The following is a 24,153-nucleotide window of genomic DNA, read 5'->3' as shown; positions in this document are numbered from 1 at the left end:
CAGACCAGATTCCTCTCCTCGTGGGCCAGAAATCCTCAGACCTGCTCTTGGCTCATTCCCCTGGGGCCTCTGCTACCCTCTTCCATCCTCAGATTCTTCTCCTGTCCATTGGGATCATCAGTGTCCCTCGCATTGTGAATGACCCCAGACTTTCCCTGAAGGCAAAGCACAGTGATTCCACCTCCTGGTACCCTGCCTGGACCCCCACAAGGTTTCCAGGGCGGTGGGTGCTCTAAGGGGGGAAAAGAATTGCTCCAAACCCCACCAGCTGACTCCCGCACGCCCAGCCTTCTCCTCCCACCCCGCGGGATCTACGGCTCCAGGGAATTGGAGCACAGCGAGCAAAGTGCGGCAGCCCAGACCTCAGCCCAGACCCGCTGCCCCTTCCACACAGCCAGGAAATGGACCGTGATGCACGTAATGTTACATTTTAATGGTCTGCAGCATCAAAGGCAGAATGAAGAATCACTCCTGCAGCAGCAGCCGCAGCAGCAGATTTAACCCCTTTTTCTCAGGTCTCATTTCACCTTCTAGTTAAACAAACTGGGGCCACAATGCATGAGGGGTGGGGGGTGGGGGGCAGCAAAAAATGTCCAGACAGTATGGTTTGAAAGTGAGTAACTGGTTCGCTCTAAAGCTGCTGAGATTTCCCTTTTTCACTCTATCTGATCAGATCCAGCACATTTTCTTTTCCTGGACTCCTTCAGAGTTTACCTGGAGCTGGAGATCACCGCCCCAGTGCCACCTGGGCAGGCACTAATCAGCCTTGTGAGACAGAAGTCTGCGGCGCCTGACCCCCAGGGGCACCTTAAAAGGAAGCTGGCCCCCGTAGCCCCTAGGGCCAGAAGGGAGCCCAGAGGCCAGGCGGCCCCAAGGTCCAGATTGGAGAGGACAGTCTCCCGCCGGTCTGGGCTGGGGACCAGAGCGGGAGAGATGTTCCCTCTGGGGTGATGACACCCATTGGGCCAGAGGACCCTTCTGCATCCTGTCCCTCACAACGGAGTGTGGACAGGGAACTCTGGGGTGAGAGTCGGTGGGGGGGGGATCCCTGATTTGCAGCGTTTGCACCACCAGTTGTCCCACACCCCCGCATGACGCCGCCAGAGCCGACCTGGGAAGGGGCTCAGGGTCCCTCGTCCGCAGCATCTTCACCTCACAGACACACTGTGGAGGCAGAGACACCCCCAAAGCACAGCTCACCGTCAGGGCCGTGGGAAGTGAAGATTGCTGAGTATTTATTGCCTTTGTTTTTAATATAATTCATTTAATTATGAGATCATTTAATTTTTGAGGACGGCTGTTTTTAATAATCAGCTCTCATAATTTCCTGAAAATCGAACCATTCCCCCTCATGAATTATCTTGAGCACACCGCTGACCCCACAGCTAAAAGTCGGTGACTCTGGGTCACTTTGTTATTCTGGACACGCCTGAGAAAGGCCCCGTGCACTGGCAGCTCGGCCCCAGGGGGCTCAGCTGCTGAAATGTCATTGGCCGGAACATCATCATAGGGTCAGTTTCAATTCAAGGCAGCCCAGTGTCCAAGTAAACTTGGGGATCTTGAGAAAGCGAGAGAATGGGTAGGCAATGACCAGTTCCTTCCCCAGGGCCAGGTGGCAGCCTCGTGGTTCTTCAGCCAGCAGACATGGCTGCCAGCGGGTCTCTCTGCTGCTCCGGAAGCGCTGTCTGAGCCAGGCTTCTGTCTCCATCACTTCCTCTGAAGCACGCCCCATATTATCCTCACCCCAGATTGTTCTGGCCTCACTTCTTAATGATCTGTCCCTCCCACTGAAAAACAGCCCGGGACACAGCCAGGGCTTTGCCTGTTGGTGGTGCTGGCAGCTCCCAATTTCCTGAATATTTGCCAAGGGAACAAGTAAGCCAAGTACCAACCCCGCGATGCTTCACCCAAGGGGTCACCATTCACACGAGCGCCCCAGATTGGGAACCAGCAAGAAAACTTTTGCACACCTGTGGCCTCAGCTGCGACCATTGCAAGGCCTCTGCAAGGAGACACCTGCCTCCACCTGGCACCGTGGGCCAAAAGGCATTTTCCACAAACATCTGCTTTGGCACCAGCACATTCCCTGACACTTAAGGACTCACTCTATCGCCCCTCCCAAAAAAAGGACATCCTTCTGGGGAAAATAAAACAAACGCAGAAAATGCCACTGTTTCTTGAGCCTTCAACTTTCCCCAGGGAGCCAGTGCCTGTGTGTGCACAACAGCCAGGACCAGAGGAGACATGTAAAACATGATTAATCATGTCAAACTACTGATCCGGGGTGGGGGGTGTGCCTTACTGTTGCCAAATGGGCTTAGCAGTCACGTCCATAATCAAACCCCATTTAAAAACAGAGAAGAGTAATGAACCCCTGCTAGGTGTCTGTGGAAAGTGCTAACGTTGGGGGAACTCACCAGTAAAAAGAGGAACGATTCTCACAGAAACAGACATAGAGAACTGAAAAAAAAAAAAACAAAAAACAAAGGACGATGAATAAATAAAAGTCATGGGAAACAGAAACTATGAGCAAACTGCTCCACCTGTTAGTAATCAAACTACTTTCACCTTCAAGCAGACAAATATTTTTTACGTAACACACTCGCCAGGATGTGTTGAGATCAGCGGTAGCTCTCACCTCTAGTGGAGTTTAAATATGTAAACTTCCCTGAAATGCAGTTTGGAAATATGCAGCCAAAACCTTTTAAAAAGGCACAGTCCATTTGTTGCAATGATTCTACTTCTAGTAATTTATCCTAAAAACAAATTGTTCATTTATCCCATAAATCTTGCCAGCCTGCTTGCTATCTGCTATTTGCTATGCTAAACACTAAATATTGTGGGTGAATAAAAAAGACACATATTCTGCCCCATAGAGCTTATAATTTACTGAGGAAATAGATAATGAATAAGTAAACAAACTAGTAAATAAATAAACATGTTATCATTGCAAAGAAGGAGGTTGTTTAATAACAGCATTACCTGTTAGGGGGAAAATGCTGTCCTAAAGCTAATCCCATACAGGCTTCGTGGACTCCACCCCCACCCCAGGCCAAAGCCAAAGACACTGGGAACTCCAAATCCCATCCCCACCCAAGGGAAGGTGGCTGGGACCTGAGGGTGGGGTTAAGCAGCCAGGTTGATATAAAGGCAGACCCGTGGGCTTTGGGTGGGGGGGTCCCCCATGTTGGCTCCCCGCCAGCTCGCAGCATCCGGCCAGCTCAGAGAGTGCCTTTGGGTTTCCAGGTCAGCGGATCGGGTAGGACGCATTAAAGACTTTATTTCCCTATTTTCTCCCTGAGTTGTACATTTTCCTTCTTTCCTTTTCCCTTGTAAATAAACCTTTTATGAACCTTTTGTGTGTGCCTGTAGTCGAGTATTCATAAGTCCCTTTTAAGCGCGCGGGTGAGGACCCACAGCCAGGCAACCCGTTCAATATTGGGGCTGTCCTATAACATACCAACTAAATTTCCTCTGAGACAGTGATCAAAATCTGAAAGCTGAAGAGCCAGCCATGAGAAAAGAGAGGGACCTGGGTTCCAGGTAAAGAAAATGGCACAGGTGAATGTCCTGAGTTGGCAAAGGTCTTCCAGGACTCACAGAGCCAGAGAGCACAGTGTTGCTGCCCAGAGCCTGGCCATCCAGACAGGCATGAAAAAGAACTGGGAAGGAGTCAGAGCTGAGAGCAAATTTGAAGGTTGGACTTTATGCTGCAAACAGTAGGGGATATTTGAATGTTTCTGGCCAGGGGAGTCACAGAATAACAGCTGTTCTTCAGGAAGCTCAAACTAAGCATTTTATAAGACAACAGAGGCAAAGACTGCAAGTCAGAAAGCTTCGCAGGAAGCCGCTGCCATCCAGGGCCAACAGTCGGCGAGGGACACATAGAACAGGCCTTTTGAGGTAGAAGCACATGAGTTGGCCACTGAGTGCTGGGTGACAGCCAATAGGAAGAGTGGAGATAACCCTACAGCTGCAGCCTGGATCCCTGGGAAATGGTGCATCAATGAATAACAATAGGATGCAGAATGAGAAGGTTTGGGGCAAGGAGGGTGGGGGCCCAATTTGCCCTCCTGAGCCACAGTCAGCATGTTCCTCTTAGGGACCATTCCCCTTCACTCTCCAAAAACACGGGCCTCCACTCCCCTCAGCCGACTCCCACAGGACAAAATGGAGCTCGTGAAATTCAGTCCAGTGGAAAGACCAAGAATAAAACGAGAAGCCAGTTTCCTTTCCTTTCAAATCCCTCCCTCTTCCTGTTCATGTTTTCAGTTAAAAACTCGATCATCAAGGTCAAATCTTTTCCTCAGGAAATTTCTCTGGTAAATTTTCCCACTGAGAACACTGCTTCCATCCCCTTCACCGGATCAGGAAAAGGGACTCTCGTAAGTTGATATCAGGATGGTCTTTCGTGGAGACCCTGTGGGTTTTCTCAAGCTTTTATCGGGACCCTCAGCTTGACAGCGTTTTCCGCAAAGGGTCACCTCACATTTGCTAGCAGTTCTTTGTCAGAATTAACTATTCCACTTGTCATTGAAGTCTTTTTTTGTTGTTTTTTTTTTTAAAGGAGGCCAGTGGGACTCTCCTCCAGGAGTAGAGGCGTGGGGAAGGATCCCCTGAGGCCCAGGGGGCTCTGCTGGGTCCAGTCCCCTCCCGGCGGTGGCAATGAAGTGCGGCTGCCAGGGCTAATTGCCCATCACTGCTTCTCCTCACATAAAACAGGGTGTTAACGCAGCACTGGTTTCTCTGGAAATCTTGTGTGGGCCCGAGGAGGTAATGGTAATATATGCAAGCCCACTGCCGAGAATAGAAATGAAGGAATGTGTCCAATGGCCGGGCCCACATTAAGCACGCTTCAGAAAACAAACACAGCTCACCGGAATGCGGATGCTGGCAGAGCAGGCGGCCTCCCGAAGTGTGCTCGCGGCCTGGCGGTGGACGCGAACACCACCATCGCCTTGAGCCGGCCACTTTGGTAATGAAAACTTTTCCTCACAGAGGAAAATTGTTCTGAATGAAGCAGTTCAGTAACTCAATTTTGTAACAGTTTTCTTAGGTCCTATTGAAACGGGAGGCATTAGGACTGCACAATAAATCAGTTTATGAAAATACAATTTCCTGTCAGCTGTTCTAAATAAGGTTCTTTTCAGACCATTGTAGAGTCAGGAGGAGAGATGATTCCCTCTTGCCTGTGGAAGCATTTTTGGTGGTTTGTTTTTTTTTTTCTCCCTGGGGATTTTAAATCTTGTGGATGGGTGTAGAGTAAGAAAATGAGATGTTTACAGCATATTGAGAAGCAGGTTTTTAATACTGTGAGAGTCTTCCTATCAGGCGACTGTGGGAAGATTTCATTAAACTCCAAATTTCACACCATGGCAGGTCTGCTTCCGAAATGCTAAGGATGCCCATTTAAAGAGAAGAAGCCTTCCCACTGCAGAAGCCAAGACAGCTATATTCTTTAATAGAATCCCTTCCCACAGAAAGAGACTTCCCCCATAGAGGCCTGGCCCACAGACCCCCGGAACCACATAAAAGGAACTGAAATGTGTTATTTTCTGGGGAGTACCCTGAAGCAGTGGAAACAGCCATCTTTTTTCTTTTTCTTTTTTGTTTTTAATTATGAAAAATTTCAAACATACAGGAACGTATAGAAAAATGTATACCAGACTCTGCCCCACCAAACCAAGATCAAACATTTGCCATTTTGCTTCTGATCTCTACCCCGCTCCCGCCACATCACCACAACTGACTTAAAACTAGCTAACACCCCACAACTAGCTAATGCCCCACCTACCCAACCCCCTCCCAACTGTCCACTGCCCTGAAATGGCGTGAGTCCTTCACGTTCTGATTTTTGTCTGTTTACTACAAATGTTTGCATCCATTAACCACAGAGAATTGTGTGTGGTTTTCAGTAGTAATCACTTGGTATGTATCCATTTTAACTTATTTTTTTCCCCTCAAAATTTTATTTTGGAAGCAGAGACATACCATGTTCTTGTCTAAAGAGATCCATTATCATAAATATGTCAGTTCTAATTTACAGATTTCATGCACTTACAATTTTAAAAATATCACCAAGTTTGTTTTATTTTTTTTTCTTTTCCCAGAGCTAGGCAATTTGATTAAAAAGTTTATACTTAAAAACAAAAAAAAAAAAAAAAAAAGGAAATCTAGTCAGAAGAACCCAGAAAAAGAAGAGCTATTTGGGAGCAGGGTTGCCGCACTCACACATACCATACAGCCTATAATTAGGAGTCTGGGATTGGCACATGAATAAACAGAGACCCATAGGGCCCAAAGAAAATCCAGAAATAGACCCAACTGTATCTGGAAAGTTATTGCATGAGAAAGGCAGCTTTACCGATCTGTGCAGAAAGATGATTTTTTTTTTAATAAGTGGCGCTGAGATAATTGGATAAACATATGGAAAAAGTCAAGCTCGGGGCACATACCACACACTGGGGTAAAATCCAAAACGAGCACACATTTCAGTATAAAAGCTGAAACCCTGTAGGTACTCAAGGAAAACATGAGTGAAGGTCTGCATGACCTGGACGTGGAAAGAATTTAACCAGAAGCAGGAAGGGAAGAGACTGTCGGATTTGAACACATTAAAATACAGCCCTTTTGCAGGGCAGAACCACTATAAATGTAGTAAAAACACAAGTAACACCAGGGCCGACCCTGGGGCCCTCCCTGGCCCTGCATCATTCCCGGGTCCATAGCAGCTGGATTCACTTTCTAAAGTGGAGGCCACAGAAGTGGCCCAGTTGAATGCCTGGGTCTGGCCTCCAGTTCCTGGTGCTGGAATCTGACCCCACCATGTAGTAGCCAAGTGACCCTGGGGAAATTATTTAACTTCTGTGGGAGTCAGTCTTCCCATCTGTAATAAAGGGGTAACACCAGTGCCACACCATGGGGAGGTGAGAAGGCTGAAGCTGATCTCAGACCTCGCGGGGGTGGGGGAGGGAGTAGGGGGTCACCCAGGTCTCACCCTCCAGCAGCTCGTGGCCTCTCTGGGTCATGGATTTCCAAGGGTGCTTCCCAGGCTGGAAGCCCTGCCCTTAGACCTGCACGGGTCATTTCAGGGGTTCTCTTTCCTGACAGTCCCAGAAAGGAAACTCTCTGAACCCCAAATGTGAATGCAGAGCCTGACAGGTGATGTGAGACCAGCTACGAGGACATGGCAGAGAAGACCTGGGAAATGATTCCATCTGGACCACGTGGTCACTGCGTGGAGCTGGGAGGTCCACCGCAGCGAGCTCACCTCTCCCCACCAGACTCTGCCTCTGACCTCAGCTGTCTCACCGGCACCTCCTGCATGTGAGTTGGACTCAGCGTCCAAGTAGCCCCATCTTCAGAATGGGAAGAAGAACAAGGATTCCTGCTTGGAAACAGGGATGGAGCAGGGGCAGGAAAGCTGCCTGAGAGCTGATGGGTGGGGGTGCTCATGGGGTCCCTGAAGCCTGTTGTCATGAACACGGCAGTGACTGTGCTGATGATGACGGAAAGGTAGCCCCGGAGGTGGAGGAACAGGAAGGGTCTGAGCAGGCAGGGGCAGGCACAGAAGAGAACATTCTGGAGAGAGATTGGAGAGGCATTATGCAGGGGCAGGGGCCTCTGGGAAAGCAGTGGTTCATCCTAAAAGAAATGGGCACATGGAGGTTTGGGAAGCAGGACTCAGACAGGACGCTGTGAGAAATTAGTCCCGCACCGCCTATAGACCACGTGGGATGTGACAAGGAAATGGAGTGTGGACATGAGGGACTGTCAGGCGCTCTGCGGCTCAGGGATTTGAGAAGGAAGGGGTGGAGCAGGGTGTCCAGTCCAACGCGACAGGACCCAGGCTGGCCATGTCACCACGGGCACATCATTACCCAGATCACAGTGACCCTCCAACTTCAGGCACCCCCATAGCAGCTTACCCAGTAACCTATTCCTGAAAGTATATGTGGAGCACACTATTATTCATATTTCATAGATGAGAGGGCTGCGGTAATGAGAATTTGGCATCAATTTCCTGCATCCAGAAGCTCAATGTAATTCGGTGCTTAGGACACAGGGATTCAGGTTTGAAGATCAGCCCCATAATTTTTTGCTGTGTGACCTTGAGCAACTCACTCAGCCTCTCTAAGCCTCCACCTGTAGAGACCAAATTGAAATAACATGTAAGTGCTAAGTGCTTACAAGGTCCCTCCAGGCACACAGCGAGCCCCCTAATAGCTACTAGACGTTGCTGTCACCATGACCGTTATTACCAAGGTCACAGCCAAGGTCAGAACTTGGGCTCTGTCTTTCATTCCCTGGCTTGTTCCCTGGGGCTCCTCCAGAGTGCAGGCTCTCTGAGTCAGTTCCTCCAGGTGCTTGGAAGCCAATCCCTCTCCACATCCCAGTGACTGATGATGTAACTGAAGGGGACAAGCTGTTTTTCTAATCACTAGCAATGAGCTTGTAAGGCCAGACCTTGTTGCCAGCTAGATCCTGATTTCCCTGCAGCCAGTAGGACTGTTTCAGCCCCAAGATGGAAAGGGAAGCAGATCCTTCGAGCAACTCTGCTGCAGACTCTGCTCTGTGCTAGGAGGACAACCGGTGCCTCTGAAATTGACAGGCTCAGCGCCCTGCTGGACACCCACTGTCTCCATCAGGGCTCACTTCTGTTTAAGCGGATGCAGATTCCAGACTTTAAATAGAAATGATAAATTATTGACTATCATGGTGATTGATTCTCAGACTGTCTGCTGACCACCAAATTGCTCCAATTGTCTCCCGAGTGAAAATTCCATAAGTCATTAACTTGCGCCCACACCGACATCCATCACCTTAACGACACGGCTGCAATCACGCCTTGACACTAATTACCTTTTCCGCCTAATTTTGAATGCGAAATTTTGCTAATGACTGAGACCCACTGCAAAAGGTCCCATTTTCTCCAAGTGTTCTATAATCTATGGCACCTCCATGCCCACACTGCAATTATTAACACCGCACGTGATCCTGCCTCCTCAGCGCGTTGGCAGACTCATCGTGGAGAGCCCTTTACACCAAGCTCCTTGACATAACATCATTTTATCTAGAGAGTTCCCTGAAAGTGAGCTTCTGGCGAAGCACGCCCGCATGGATAGATTTCTAACGTGTAGACAATTATGAAAAATGATCCAAGATTCTCCGACGGCTGGGGGTTGGAGCCCAGGCCTGGCTGTCGCACACGTCATCACGTGGTGCCCCGATAACCCACGACGCAGGTGCTGCAGCCCCTTTCCCAGGCCAGTCCCTGGCGCCTGGAGCACTGACGTGACCCATGTCACAGCTGGTGAACAGCGACCAGAGAGACCGGGATTGGAGGAGGCCACCTGGACACTGTCCTCTGGGCTGGTCCCCTCCCCCTGTTACCCCCTTAATGACACTTCGCAAATGAATAGACTACAGTGAGCCTGACAGGAGCTCACTTCAGAGATTCAGCTACAAAATAACTCTGACTTCACCCATTGGTGCCCCCACCCCTCCCACTGGCTAACTCCTCTGAGGGAAGATGGCTGCCATGTTGTGCCTTCCCGGGGGAGGAAATGAGGGACCCCCAGGCAATGCCCTGGAGGATGTGACCTCAGAAGAGGCCACACCCGAATTCCAGCCTCCACGAGACCCTGAGCCAGAGCATCCAGTGAAGACACCCAGATTCGTGACCCATAGAAATGCCGAGGTAGGGCCTCCCCTGGTGGCGCAGGTGGTTGAGCACTGCGCTGTGAGGCTGTCCGCAGCCTCTGCAGCGCCGGTTGGATTCCGGCTGGCGGGCGAGTGTCCCACATGTTGTGGCAGACCTCTCCTGTCGTGCCCGCTGCTCCCCTCAGCCGTGTGTTTCGGTCCTTCTGCCTGTTCTGTTCCCCGCTCTGTCTCTGTGAATCCTCTCACCCTCCCACGCATCTGGCCTGTGCCCCGGTTCTTGTATAAATAAATAAATAAATAAATCTTTTTTTTTTTTTTTTTAAGTCTCAAAAAAAAAAAAAAGAAACGCTGAGGTAAAAATATGGGTGGTTTTATGCCCCTGGGTTTGGGGATAATTTGTTACACAACAATAGCTAACGAAAACAAGGAGCAGACATAAGGCCGGAATAACACCAGAGCCTTTGTTTGCTTCTTTCTATGTAGTTTTTTAAATCACAGAAGTAATATTCTATTAATATTAATACAATCATCTGTATTAATTCTTTGTTTGGAATTCAAACAAAAATAAATAAAATTAAAACCAGAGCTTCTCTTTTCTCCTCCCACCACTCACCATTATTTCCTCCCCAGAGAAACCACAGTTTATACTTGTGTGTATCCTTTCTGATCTTTCTTATGTATTCATATACAAAAACATCATTTTGTCAAATCATAAACAGGCCTTCTTATACACTTTTCTGGAATCTGGTTTTTCACTTAAAAGTAATATTCTGGATGTCAATATTCAACCAAGGAGCCTGGCGTCTCCAGATTTTTCTTACCCAAGGCCTGGTCTGGAGATCAGCAGCATCAGCTCCACCTGGGGAATTGTTGGAAATACAGAGCCCTGGGCCTCATCCAGATCTGCCCAATCAGAACCTGCATTTTGACCAGATCTCCAGGTGTACCAAGTCATCAGGGCCCCGGTTGGCCAAGGTAAGAAACACTGCCTGCCATAGTCAGGCTTTGGCACCATTGGAGAAGTGGTGATCAGAGGTTTCTGAGTTAATTGTGCTTTGAAAGTAGTGACAAGTTGTGACCATCATTTTTGGACTCAGCTACTAGGCATTCTGGAGCCTCAGATGAGGACTGGAAGTGGCTAAGAGACTGTGCGTGAGCTGCCCAAGCCACAGACCTGGCCACGGAGGGACACTCAACCTTATGTGTTGGGCTGTGGTCAGCTCAGGCTGGGTTGAAACAGGCATCCATTCTTGGGTTGAGCTTCCAGACTCAGGGAGAAAGCCCAGTGGCCATCTGGCTACTCTCTGTTACTATCCACTTCTTCACCTACCTAGAGAAATGAGAAAGAGGAACTCAGTCGCTTCAAACCTCCCTGCAATGGCCACATGAAGGCCCACAAGGCACCAAGGTAAGCAGAGGAGCTCATGCAAGGTTAGAAACCCAAGAAGCTACATTGGCATCAGCTCATGCCAACAGGAGGTCGGGGTAGAACTGGAACACAGACCCTCTCCAAGAAGAAGGCCCTTTCCCAGGCCTTCATTTCCTTCTTCCTCCTCCTGCCCCTGCAAATTAACTGGAGACTTTGCCCCTTTCGTGCCAGACAAGTTTCCAAATATAAAACAGGTTGGTGGCCCATTTGGGGGCTGAGGTGGAAGGCTGCCAGCTTCAAGCGGGGCCTAGAGCAAGAAGGGGCCCACAGCAGGTCCCTGTGGTCCAGGTCACTCTGCGGTGTGCTCCAACCACCTGAAGATCCCTAGCCCAGAAGTGTCCATGGTAGAAGAGGAAGCAGCCAGAAAAGTCTCCTGTTTTAAGTTTCTGCTTAATCTAGAGAAACTGAAACAGGTTAAAGAATCAGAGACAGTGGACTTCATATGAGACTCGAGAGGACCAGATAGTATGAACGGGGTGTGTGGCAGACCCTAGGGGTGTCTCCAGAGAAGCAGAGCCTATAGGAGATGCTGCATCTTCAACACGAGCACAAAGCCGTTCTTCCTTCCTCATAGTGTTGATGAGGATCGAGGCCCGAGGTTTATCCATGGAAAGTCCCAGCTCCGGGAAAACACAGGAAGAGCTCATGTCAGAGTTTGGTATGATATAATGGGAGATGTGAAACCACAGAGGATTTCCCAAGAACTTCCAGGAGCCAGGTTTTTATTTATCAGCCTTTCTAGTCCACAAACGTGGCTTGTCTCCTCCCCCCACAAAATCCAGACAATTTTCCGAATATTTCAAGATTGATGACACCCCTGGTCCAAGCACCAACAAGTCAGCCACCCAAGCCCAGCTCTCCCATCCCTTCCACCCACCGTGCTGACACCCGGCAGCCCGACCATGTGATTTCTCAGCAAGACCCACAAAGCCAGTGGGCGTGGACAAGAAGACCTGTTCCATCCCCACTTTCCAAGGGGCTGCTATTCAACTCCCTTCCCCCATTTCACCCAAGAGTAAATTACAGGTGTCATCAGCTGCTGCTCACTGGGATGCCTATTGATCTGCAGTGTCGCCCCATCCATGCTCAGCACTGGATCATAGTCGTTCCCACCTGGAGACCTGCAGGTCAGTTGATTAGTCCTCGAGGTTGTTCCCAGAACAGTCCACTCCCCACACCGGCTCCCAAAGGACTTAAGATTTGTCTCCATTAAAGCTGGGGAGGTGGGGGGAGCTGGGGGGAGCTGGTTGTCCCCAGTTTGAGGTTCACGTTCCGTAGCTGCTGAGATAGGTCAGAAGTGAGCTGCTGGCTATGAGCCTGCGGTTGGATGTGAAGGTAATGATTTTCCTTCCTTATCACGCACACACCATCCACCGTGTCAGTAAACAATGAGGAGCCCAAAGGAAATGCGCTTGCAGTAAACACCCAGACTGTTCTAATTAATAGAGTATCACGGATTCTGCATTCTATCTGGATGAACACATTTTTTAAACTATACTGAAAATCAAGCCGTGCAGAACAGAACCATTTCTTTCCGGAAAAGTCAGCAGGCCAAGCTGAACCTCCAGGGCCAAGCAGTGAAATCAGGGATTGGGTCAGGGCAGGACAACAGCGTGCGGGTTACCGAGAGTCCGACTGCCGGGACTGAGCCAGCACACCCTCACTCTGCCCAACACACTCTCCAGTTGTTGTGAAACGGGGCCAGGGCCAAGTCTCTCTGCGCAGCACAAAGCTCACAGTCTAAGGAGCAGCCAGGCAGGAGGGAGGGGCCCAAGATGGCCCCCACCCTGGCGACTTCAGTGGGAGCTTTGTCCCAAATGGGGACACAGGGCAACCCCAACCTGAGCAGTGGAGGCCAAGGGAGGGACTAGAAGGAAAACCTTTCACGGAGGCCCGATTTGCCCTGCACGATCTTAATCCTTCCCTTGTCTGATCTCCTTCCTTTGCTGACTCAGCTAATAAGGACAAAGCACTCTCTTCCCGGCACAGGTGAGCATTCACCTACATCCTTCCAGGCCCCAGGGCAGACCAGTGGGTTTGTACCCGAGAGGTCCCCCTGCCTTCCCCGCTTGCCTTCCTGTGCTACAGAGTCAGGGGCTACAGTCCATTTCCCAAGCTGGGAGAGCCTGGGCCAGTCTCATCTGCTCTGTGCCTCCGTTTCCTCGTGTGGAAAGCAGCTGCCACGCCGAGGGTGGTTGTAAAGAGACCGGCGGGCGCAGAGGGCCCTCGGCAGTGCTGGCTGCGGTGGGGCCTGGGATTCTCATCAGCCCCGATTGCAGGCGGCAGTGAGGTACCTGCCCTGTCTGAGCCTTGCTCCCGGGCTACTGCATTCTAGCCAACAAGATGTGAGCCAGAGGTCCCCGGCCGGGCCTCCCTTCTCCTTCTTCTTTCTTATTCTTCCAACTAGAACACAAACCAGAGGCTGGGCGGGGCAGCCATATTGAGGTGTGAGGCACAAGCGAGGAGAAAAACGAACAGGCTAAGAATAGGGAATGAACAAAATAGCAAGAGCCTGCGCCATGGCCCATGGGAGTCATCGCTATACCCCTGGCCCTTCTACTCCAACTGCAGGTGAATTTTTATAGTCTTTTTTTAATTTTTTTAAGATTTCTTTATTTATACAAGAACTGGGGTACAGTCAGAGGTGCGGGAGGGTGAGAGAATTCACCAGAGACAGAGCGGGGAGCAGAACAGGCAGACAGACCAAAAACATTGCTGAGGGGAGCAGCGGGGAGACAGGAGAGGTCTGCCCCACCATGTGGGTTGCTCCCTGGCGGGCCGGGAATCGAACCCGCGCTACCGAGGCTGCAGACAGCTTCACAGTGCTGCACTCAACCCACTGCACCACCAGGGAGGTCCCTCCAGGTGAATTTTTACAAAGCCCTTCTTCACCTAAGTCCACATCCACTGAGTTTCCACAAGGCCCAGTGAAAAGTGTTTCTAACCCAGATGAGGAAACTGAGGCTCGGAGAGAGGGGCTGACCCACTTAGTCCGCCTCGGAATGAGTAGGGGACTAGGACTCTCATGACGTGATGCCCCTGCAGTCACTGTGCTCCTGTCGCTCCGTCCTTCCGTGTAGCCTGCAGCCCCAGCAAGGAATCCGCCACACAGACTGTGCCAGCCATCTCCACGGTCACATTTCTTGAATGCAGTAGCCCGGGAGCAAGGCTCAGACAGGGCAGGTGTCTCACTGCCGCCTGCAATCGGGGCTGATGAGAATCCCAGGCCCCGCCGCAGCCGGCGCTGCCGAGGGCCCTCTGCGCCCGCCGGTCTCTTTACAACCACCCTCGGCATGGCAGCTGCTTTCCACACGAGGAAACGGAGGCACAGAGCAGATGAGACTGGCCCAGGCTCTCCCAGCCAGAGAATAGCCGAGCTGGGTTTTAGCCCCTGACCCCAAAGCCTGTGTGCTGAGCCCCGCGGGGTGGCAGGAGCTGCACAGCAGCTCAGGGATGCATCCCCAGGCCCCTGCTGTGACGGCCCCTTGACAATCCCAAAGAGACCCACGACCCCTCATCCAGCCCCCACCCCCAGCACCCCAGCATGACCAGGCTTCTGCCAGGACCATACCTGTCGCCCCGTCAGAGAGGCACAGGGGACGGCAGCCAGCAGGTGGCTTGACTTTGCCTCGCTGGTCCTGGCTAAGCGATTTCCCTCAGACCAGCAGGGACGTGTCGCTTAGATTTGCCTCTGATTTGGCTCTGGTGTCATCTGGGCAGCCAGCCCGCCCTGGGACCTGACAGGAGCGGCCGCCCAGCGCTGCCCGGGTGTGCCTGAGGATGGGCAGCAAAACTGCTCAGCGAGCGTCAGGTCTGGGCTGATCCAGGCGCGAGGACTGGCTAGGAGCCCATCCCCGTCCCAGGCTTGTGGCCGCCACCCTCGTCCTCCCGGGAGAGGCGCTCGCGTCGGCAGCTCTCGGCAGCGGGGGCAGATTTCTGAGCTGCACTTTCTTTGTTTTATTACAACAATAGGACTTTCTTCTTAGCTTTCCAAATATTAAAAAATGTCCCCACGTCGAGTGCACTGATCCAGCAGCGTGTGGCACTGTTCCCCCGGTCCGACTGCGACACGCGCACAGAGGTTAACTCGCTCCACCCGCCAGGCCGGCGGCTCCCGCCCTCCGCACCCTGCTCCCCTCCTGCCCTCCCCGGGGCCCTGCGCCCCCATCTCCGGCTCGCATAAAATCGCTCACTCTCCCCGCAGGGATTCACTCAGAAATGACACGCGTGATAGCACAGCCCGGGAAAACCACCCTCCGTGAGGGAAACCGCAGGCCTCGACACGGCAGAAGCTGCAATTAGTCAAGTTTGAGATGGAATAAAAAAAAAAAACAACCCTGATTTATGAAGCAAACCTCCACTGTGAGCATCTGAACGTGAAAGAATTGATCTCTATGAAAATAATTTCAGCAAAATGGAAATGGAAACATCGGAGATGCTCTAACCGGGCTGCACAGAAAATGGATAAAGGGACTAAGCCGGCTTCATGGAGTTCTCCGGAGAATCCTGGTGCTTTCAAATGAGCGCCCCTCACTGCTGGGTGATGCTGATTAAAGTTCGCGCTGCCCCGCGCCCAGGCCCCTCTGCCAGGGGCTCCCTCCTGGGAGTGGCGGCGAACCCCGGAGAGCCCGTCCTGGGTCTCTGCGGTCCCGCGTAGGATCGGACGCAAAAGTGCTCAGCAGAAGCTATTTTTTTCTGAAAGACATTTACCTTCTTTTTGTCTTTCTGACCGTGAGTGCAGAACAGCCCAGGAGGAGCTTTTGGAAAACACAGAAAAGCTGCCGGGAGCACCTCAGCCCGGCTCCGAGGCTCAGGGGCCGCGGGGGCCTCGAGGGGCGCGGCAGCAGGCCCGTGGGGAGCAGGAGAGGGGCCTCCCTCTTCTTCCCAGAGGGGCCCTGGGTCCATCCCACAGGGCTGCCGGGGGTGAACCAAGGATTTCCAGGCAACCGTCACCCCAGTTGACAGATGAAAGCCCTGAGGCCAAGCATAGGTCGCTTGACCAGCCCCACGGCTAAGAAGTAACAGAACCGGGAGCCACACCTCAGCTGCGGGACACTCGGCGCCTTGGCCACGTGGGCATCAGCCGAGAGGGAGGAGGAAGGAGAGGGCAGGGCAGGGCAGAGGAGGGAGAAGAGGGCAGGAGGGAGGTGAGAGACACATGATGGGGACGGAGACCCCGCGTCACTGCCCATGGATCGCTGCCCACAGCGGGGGTCCCGGCGCCCACACTCCAGCTGAGGATGCCCTCGCCCCTGGCGCCTGACCAGACCCACAGCGCCAGCCCCCCGGTGTCCCCTAGGGCCATGCACACTTGTCTCCCCAGGTCGGGAGCCGCCTCTAGGGAGCAAAGCGAAAACAGCTGCTCTTCTTGAAAGGATATTTTTATAGAACAATCTCTGGTTTCCTTCAGGAATTCCAGCCCGAAGCCTCCTGGCGATGAGGTTTCTGGGGGTGTCCTGGGCACACAGCCTCTGGTCAGGCCGCTGGAGTGGTGGGGTCCTCCTCCCTCCCGCTCCTCTTGCCGCAGGCACGCCCTTGCTGCAGGGACATCTGGCCTTTTTGAGCCCATTTTCATCCACATCACCCAACCCTCACTTCTTGCCACAAGATTTGGGGTGCAAAGACACAGAGAAGCCAGTCTTCAGGGGGCACACAAATGAGCCCAGGTTGCCCGGTGGGCCCCTCAGCAGTGCTCTCCCCATCCACAGGCACGTCTGCCGTCTGCAGCCGGGGCCCTCACCCCACAGCCGAGCGGTCAGTGACCAGGCTCCTCCTGGGCTTCTGGGCTTCAGCTCCAGGTCTCAAGGAGCCACTGCCCGCAGAGGGGCTCCTGACACAGCCTTGCCACTGGGCAGGTGTCAGCCCCAGGGGGCATTGGCAACGGAGGAGGGCAGTGCTCCCCCCGCCTGGCACCTCAGTTCCAGGACTGGCACCAATAACCGGCACAACCGGGCTGGTTATCGGTGCAACTGGAAAGGGAGTGTCAGGCCCTTGAGTAACTCAAGACTCAGAGAATGAGGAACTGAGGTGCAGGTTAAAGGAAAAATTATTGCAAAGTGATAGAGCAAGAAATAGAGCTCCAGAGAGGCCTCCTTAAACAAAGAGAAGCTCCCCGAGGCACCAGGGCAGGGGTCTGTGCAGGTCTTAGGGGGGAGTTGGAGACCAGCGTGATCCTCTTGTTCCCAGCTGTGAGCACCAGTGAGAAGCAGCTCACTGGGGAGCACCTCCTGGGGGACCACCTCCTAGGGAACAACCTCCTGATGGAGCACCTTCTGGGGGAGCACTTATTGGGGAGCATCTCCTGGGGGAGCACCTCCCAGGGCAGCACTCCTCGGGGAGCAACTTCTCAGGGAGCACTTCCCTGAGGCTGTGTGTCCACAGCTCCAGTCTGACCCAGTCTGCTCTCAAGGTCTGTAATTTCTACTTCAACAGGATAATTTGATAAGCTGCAAAGAAATAACTCAGGAATGCACAGACTAGGGGGAAATTTGAGAAAGGAAAAAACAACAGCAGTATGGACCAAGGAAATTTATGACAGCAGGTGTTTGGGTCCAGAGTCAGATTTATCTCTTGTTTACCAGCCTGATAAAACAGTGGAAACAGTGACATTCTGTCCTGAGTCTTGTCTCTGTGATAGGCAGCCCAAGAGCTGCCTGTCTCCCTGCAGCTCTTGGGCTGGAGGCCCCCCAAAGTGCCCCCACCTCCCCCATCTTGTCCTTCTGACCCTCCACTACCCTAGAACCATATCTGTCTGACTGGCAGGAGCCACCCTGTGGGGTGCTGGCCCTCCTGACCTTCCTCCTTCCCCAGGGAGGGACCTGGGGGCAACTTGCAGGAGGTGCAGCCCTCAGGCCAGAGCGTCCATCCCTCCATCCCATCCCCGCCAGCGAGGAAGGGCGGACCATGAAGGGAGAGGATTTGGGAGATTGCCGGGGCCACCTTCAGCAACACTCCGGTGCCTGACGGGAATGAAATGCTAAGGATGTGCCTGGAACTCTGGAAGTGCACTCACATTTACTCCTCAGTCCTGTGATGAGAGCCATCTTCTCCCCACTAGATAGCTGAGAGAAGGGAAGCTGGGAGGGATTTGGGTTCTTGTTAGTCATGTGGTGGTCGAGGCTGCACCCAGGACACTGCATCCCAGCCTCCTGCCAGCCTTCCCGGGAAGCTGCAGAGGGCTGCACGGGGCCAGGCCAGACGCACACCCCTAACCAGGCCTTTAAAAGGCGAGAGTTTGGGCGAGATCGTCTTCCTGCCTTTCCTGCCTTGGGAACATTTAACACTGAGATAACTTTGCAGTTGACAAAACAGAAGACACATTTCTACAAATTCCCATTTTTCATGCCAGCTAAAAACACACCTGCAAAGAGCAAGGAGTAATTCTGTGTTTGGCTAAGGCCCCTGCCCAGAATGTTCCAGAATGTACACATGGGATGCAGGCAGGTGAGCGGCAGACCTGATGTGGAAAGAACTGTTGACGGTGCCACACTCCGCCCCTGAGCATGTGCGAGCAGGAGTTGGTGACGCGCTCTCACACTCCAGGCTTCCAGAGTCTCATCGAGTGAAATGTGATATCGAGTGAAATGAGTGTGTGGAGAGCCAGTCTCCCAGAGGTGGGTATTTCCTGGGTCTTGGTCCGAAGAAGGAGGTTAGAGCACCCTCCTCAGAGCAAGAATCTGCCACAGGGAGACAGCCCCCTACCCCGAGGCTCAGCAGCGATGGTGAATGGGGGCAGATGGGGTACCTTGGGAGCAGTCACAGCCCTGGTTCCTCCCACCTGGAGGCGGCCCCTGGGCCCGGCGGCTGGGCTGCTGTCAGAGCCGGGCCAAGCTCCATGCGCACAGCCTGTGGCCAGGGCCTGGATGCAGGTCAACGGAGCGTGCAGACGGTGCGTGCAGCCCTGCCTCTCCCTGCTGCGTCAGGCACCTGCTCCAACAAAGACAAAAGGTGGATGGGCACAGACGGAGGGCCCCAGACTGGGGAGGGGGGTGGCCAGACACACCCAGAGCTCTCCCAGTCTGTGCCGATCGAGAGGGCTCCCGATTCAAGTCTCTCGCATGTGGGTGTGGCCTTGGAAAGGATGAAGGATGGAATTTCTAGGAGGTCAAGCTCCCTCCCAAGGTCCCAAGGTCCTGGTGGAGTCAGATGTCGCCAGAAGCTTGGAGTGTGCCAAAGCCCACACGCCACCCCGTACCCACTCTGGCCGCGGCACCTCTGCTGGCTGAGGACACTATTTGTTCCAAAGCGCAGCGTCAACAGCTTCATTTGGAGAAATGTGCAAACTTCACAGACACAAACAGCTCGGAAAATAGGTCAAACCCAGACAAGCGCCTCTTTGCAGTGATTCCCTCTAAAATGAAATTAGCAATGTATGCAAATGAGCTGCAAGAATTCATTACGTTAATTTATCCAATTTTGGAGGCAAACCTGAAACAAACAGCTCCTCATTCCCGACACTCTGGGCCCCGCGAAATACTGATTTCTGCATTTTATTAGCCTGATGAAGGCCCTTTCACAGCCCACAGACGTGGGCTCATCGGTTTGTTCATGAATACAAATGCCCTTGCTCTGAGCCCCTGGGACATGGTTTGCCAAGGTCATTGTGGGGGGTGACCCCATAACAGACCGCCCAGAAACTCGGGGGGCTACGGGAAGTGCTGGGGACACAAAGCCACCCGTGCCAGCCCTCTGTGCCTGGGAACAGTGGGGGTCCTCCCAAAGGCATCATGGCATTAAGAGCCCAACACCTTCTCGAGGGTCTCCAAGGCCACGGGGTCAGAGGCAGCACTGAGCTCACGGCAGCGGGCCCAGGACCAGCAGTGGAGCCTCTGTCATCTTCTCAGTGGCCGGGGATGTCTGCAGCACCATACGGCTCACCGTGAAGAACCCCAAATAACCCCCGTGTTAGCGGACCCTGCTCGGGACTGAGAATGAGCTTCATCCCGCCTCGTGGAAGAGGATCGTGCACAGCCAGACCCAGCGGGCACGGGCTCTGGCCTCACATGTGGGACTGCCAGGGCCCTCTCTTTCCCCTCCATGCCACTTTACACCCCTTGAAGCTGGATTCTCCTGTACCCGCCGTCCCAAGCCTCCAAGGGCAAGAATGACCTGCCTTGAAAATGGCACCCAGGCCAGGGTGGGCCAGCCCAGCCCTCAATGTCTGTTTCCTCCACAGGAAGATGGAGATGCCGGCCTGGCGGGACTGGCTGAGGATGGGCACATATGTGCGTGGCCCATAGAAGATGCGCCCCAGGAGGGGCTGTTTCCGTTGCTAGAAATTCAGGGCACAGGAGCTCCTGTGGGGGACTAGGTGGCAAGTGTGTACCTGACCTTTACAGAGACGCGCTGGGCACTGGGCAGTCAGGGGACCCGCTGACTGTCATGGTCTTGAACATGGCAGTGAGATGGGTTATTGTTCGGGGATCCCGGGCTCCCCCTCGCACCCCCATGGCACATCTGCACTCTCCTGCCCCATCCACATTGGCCTTGGCCAAACGGCTTGGCTTTGGCCGATGGGCTTTGGCGGAACTGGCAGCGCCCCACTTCAGGACCGTGGCGTCTTCCTCCTTCCCCCGAGGACAGCACCCCCAGCCAGCGCGCTCTTCTTCCCGAGCCCCAGGACAGATGCAGCCACGGCCTACTTGGAGGCGAGCAAGCTGGGGGAGCGGACTCCAGCACTCCGTGACAAAAACTCAGAGTAGACACTGCATGTCCTGTTTCTATCACCAGCCCCGGTTATAGACCATACGCTCGGCTGGAGGCCCCCCATGGCTGCCTCCCCATCTTTGGGCTCTGCCTGCCCAAACTCTCCCTCAGCTGCTTCCTCCCTTGTGTTCCAGGCCCAATGCAATCCTGGTCCTCGAACTCTGACCCCACACCCCTGGAGTCCCTCCTGCTCAGCCCCTCACACAAGGTCCAGCAGGCAAAGAAATGGCGCAAAGGCCCCCAGCAGAAAGCAGGTCCCTCCTGGAGCCCAGGCCGTGAGGTCCCGGAGCCCGGCCTTCTCACTCGACCCCACAGTACCAGGAGTACCAGGAGTCCGGGCAGATTTTCAGAGCAATCCAGAGCCCTCCCTTCTGCTGAAAGGGAGATAGGCAGCACCCTAGTCCAATAACTAGTGGGTGAGCCATGTGAAGTGGCTATTTTTTAGGTCAAAACAGTCCAATATAGGCAATGTCACAGGTTTGCCAGCTTTGCAGCTGGTGGAACAACCAAACTCAACCCGACCTCTGCTGGTCAACATTCAGGTCCAGTTTCCCTCTGGGGTTCACAAAGATCTCAGGAGGGGCCCCAATGGCCTGCAAAATTCCACACTAGCCCATGTGTGACCCCAAGAACAAAGGAAAGTGGCATCACTCTGGGTCACTGGCAGCTCACTTTCCAGCGCAGGGACCCGCCTCTGCCCTGTCCGGCAAATAAACAATAGCAAACTGCTTTGTGATCCCCACTTTCACGCGTTTTATAATGTGTCCCGGGACTGACGCCCAGGAGGAGCAGTCAAACCCCAGCCCGGCAGCCCCAGACCCGGAAGTCCGCCCTGTCCCCTGAAGCATCAGGAGGCTCAAGGTTGCAGCTCCTGCGCTGCCCAACTGTTAGAGATGATGCCCACCCAGATTCTCTCCTGCTGGCCTCCACCCTGGCTGGAGCCCCCAGAGAGCTCACCAGGCCATGCAGCCTTCTTCCCCCTGATGTGCCTACGTAATGGGAGGAAGAGACAGATGTGAGCAACCCAGGCCCACCAGCTGCCATGTGCAGAGGCCTATTTCCAAAATCCTCGTGTGGCCCTGGTCGGGGGTGCTATTGGCACAAGCCTCTCCGACTCCAGGCCCACCCCCATTCTTATGCGGAGGCCCCAGTTACCCAGAAGGAGATATTATTCTGCAAATGCCCCTCAGTTCCTTCCTGCCAGGAAAGGCTGCCCTTCCCGCTGGATCTGGCCGCTGCTAAGCCAGACCCCTGCCCTCCTGGCCCGCCCACCTGGCAGTGGGTGGGGGCGGTCAGCACCTTAGCTGCCAAGGGCAGCCTGGTCCTAACTTCACAGCGTGATTTGTGAAGTCTGGGGCCACAGTTCCTGCCCACCCCTCTCCGCCCCCACCCGGCCACCTAAATGCCCTTCCTGCCTTCCTTCCCACGCCGGGGCAGAGCAGCCAAAATTAAACTGCCAGAAATAGATCTTCTTGGATCAGAAGTGGCAAGAAGTGCTCCAAGCCTTCTGGAACCTCTGCACTGCCCGGCTCCCCTACCCCCACCCAAGGGAACTGCAGATGCTAGTTACAGGCAGTGCAGACCGAGACTGAAGAGGCCGCCAGAAGGGAGCCCTGTCCCCCGTGTCTCCCCCATGTGACCCTCAGGGTTGGACCCTCAGACTTTCCGGTGTTTTGCGTGCACCTCACCAGACCCGCTTGGGCCTGGCCAGCTGCCAGCAGAAGCCACTTCTGGTCCCTGCACAGGATGTCAGGGCCCAGCGGTCATGAACTTAAGTAACTGGGCTTCCCCGCGGCCCAGACACACCTTCTCACCTGTGGGGCCCACCCACGGCCCGCAGCCCACCTGACGAGGCTCCTGACCACTCTCCCGGGTCAGAGTAAGAAAGAGACCAGGGGAAAAGGAGCCGGACAAGCGGGTGGGGACTAACCCTGGGGGCGCTGGGCCAGCAGCCCAGGATGACCAGTCAAGGCTTAGATGCTGGCAAATGTGGGTCTTTGAAAATGGGGGCGTGGCTGCAGGGTGGAGGGAGCCTTGGGGGCTGTGGGGAAGTGGAAGCTGTGCGCGGGCATGAGGGGCTGTGCTGGGCTTCCCACTTGGTGTCAAAGGAAGAGACCCCCCCCCCCCACTCTCTCTGGCTTCTCCTAAGTCCACATCTGCCGCATCTTCCTCAGACCACAGGTAGGGCGCAGCCACGAGGCAGGGGACCCTGTGCAGGCCACCCCCATTTTCAAAGACCCACATTTGCCAGCATCGAAGCCTTGACTGGTCATCCAGGCCAGAGGTGCAGTTCTGGAGGCCCTTGGAGATGTGGGACACTGATGATGGTGGTGGAAAGTGGGTGGGGACAAGACAAGCAATGGGGAGGAGAAGGTGTTCAGGACGCACCCCCCCATAAATTACAGAAGGGAAGCAGCCTGGGAAGGCGCTAGGCCTTTGCATGGCCTCTTCCCTGTACCTGGAAGCTCTTCCCTGCCCAGCCCCCCATCTCCTGGCCACCACCTCGCTTAAGGCCACCAGCTCCGAAGGACCCGAGCTCACAAGGGTGGGACACTTGACCCAATGCTCTCCACTGCCATCTTGAAGTGGTCAACAATTTCATTTTTGAACTTGCATTTTGTAGTGATGTCGGACGGGACAACAGTCACAGGTCTGTGCACCAGGTGCCCACCCTCCACCCACACCCACCCACACCTCCCGGTCGCGGCACCTGTAGCACATGCACCTTGCACCTGTCTCCATGCTCAGAAGGGCTCCGGGACTCGTTCAAGATTCTGCTGTTTCTATCTTAAAATTCTTAATTTTACCTTTGAATGTAGGTGAACGTGAAATCCCACCGGACCATGGTGCTACGCTTGAGAAGGGAAGGGACATGCCACATATGTGTCTGTGTGCTGGGAACCCCGGGGAACCCACAGAGTATGTGGGACTCGAGGCTGAACCAGGTGAGCCTGTGAGATCTGCAGGCGCGACGACTCCCAGCTGGCCCTGCACACACACACACACACACACACACACACGCGCCCTGGAGCCAGGTGGGGCCGGCGCCCTCTCTGGTCCTCGCCACCCATGTCCACCCCTCACTGGCCAACCGCAGAGGCTGAAAATGATGACAGAGACGGAAAGGGAAAGCCAGGGTAACCATAGCTTCCTCCCCTCCTTCCTCATTCATCAGACAAGGGCAGAGCTTCTGCATAATGTGATTTCATCAAGAAGCAAAACAAGAACAGTGAAGCGTTTCCACTTTTCGGAATGATCTCCACACGCACACAAGAGCTCTGAAGGCGACTGTGTTTCAGCAATTCTGCACACACGCTAGCGCCCTTCAAGTGCCCTTGAAAACTGGCCTTACACAA

The 24,153-nt window shown here is 53.8% G+C and overlaps 1 long non-coding RNA gene across 1 annotated transcript in view; it reads right to left on the bottom strand.

Moving 5' to 3' along the window:
* Nucleotides 1–2,425: 2,425 nt before the first annotated feature.
* Nucleotides 2,426–24,153, bottom strand: part of LOC129145045 (uncharacterized) — a 31,595-nt gene continuing 9,867 nt past the window's right edge. Inside the window, exon 3 of the long non-coding RNA XR_008550052.1 lies at nt 2,426–2,460. This is a non-coding gene — a long non-coding RNA (uncharacterized LOC129145045). The remainder of the gene's footprint in view (nt 2,461–24,153) is intronic.

The sequence above is a fragment of the Talpa occidentalis genome, unplaced genomic scaffold (genome assembly GCF_014898055.3).
Source record: "Talpa occidentalis isolate TD23 unplaced genomic scaffold, MPIMG_talOcc4v2.1 talOcc4.8, whole genome shotgun sequence".
NCBI lineage: Eukaryota > Metazoa > Chordata > Mammalia > Eulipotyphla > Talpidae > Talpa > Talpa occidentalis.
The sequence above is the reverse complement of the archived record's forward strand: the minus strand, read 5'-3'. Positions and strand labels throughout refer to the sequence as shown.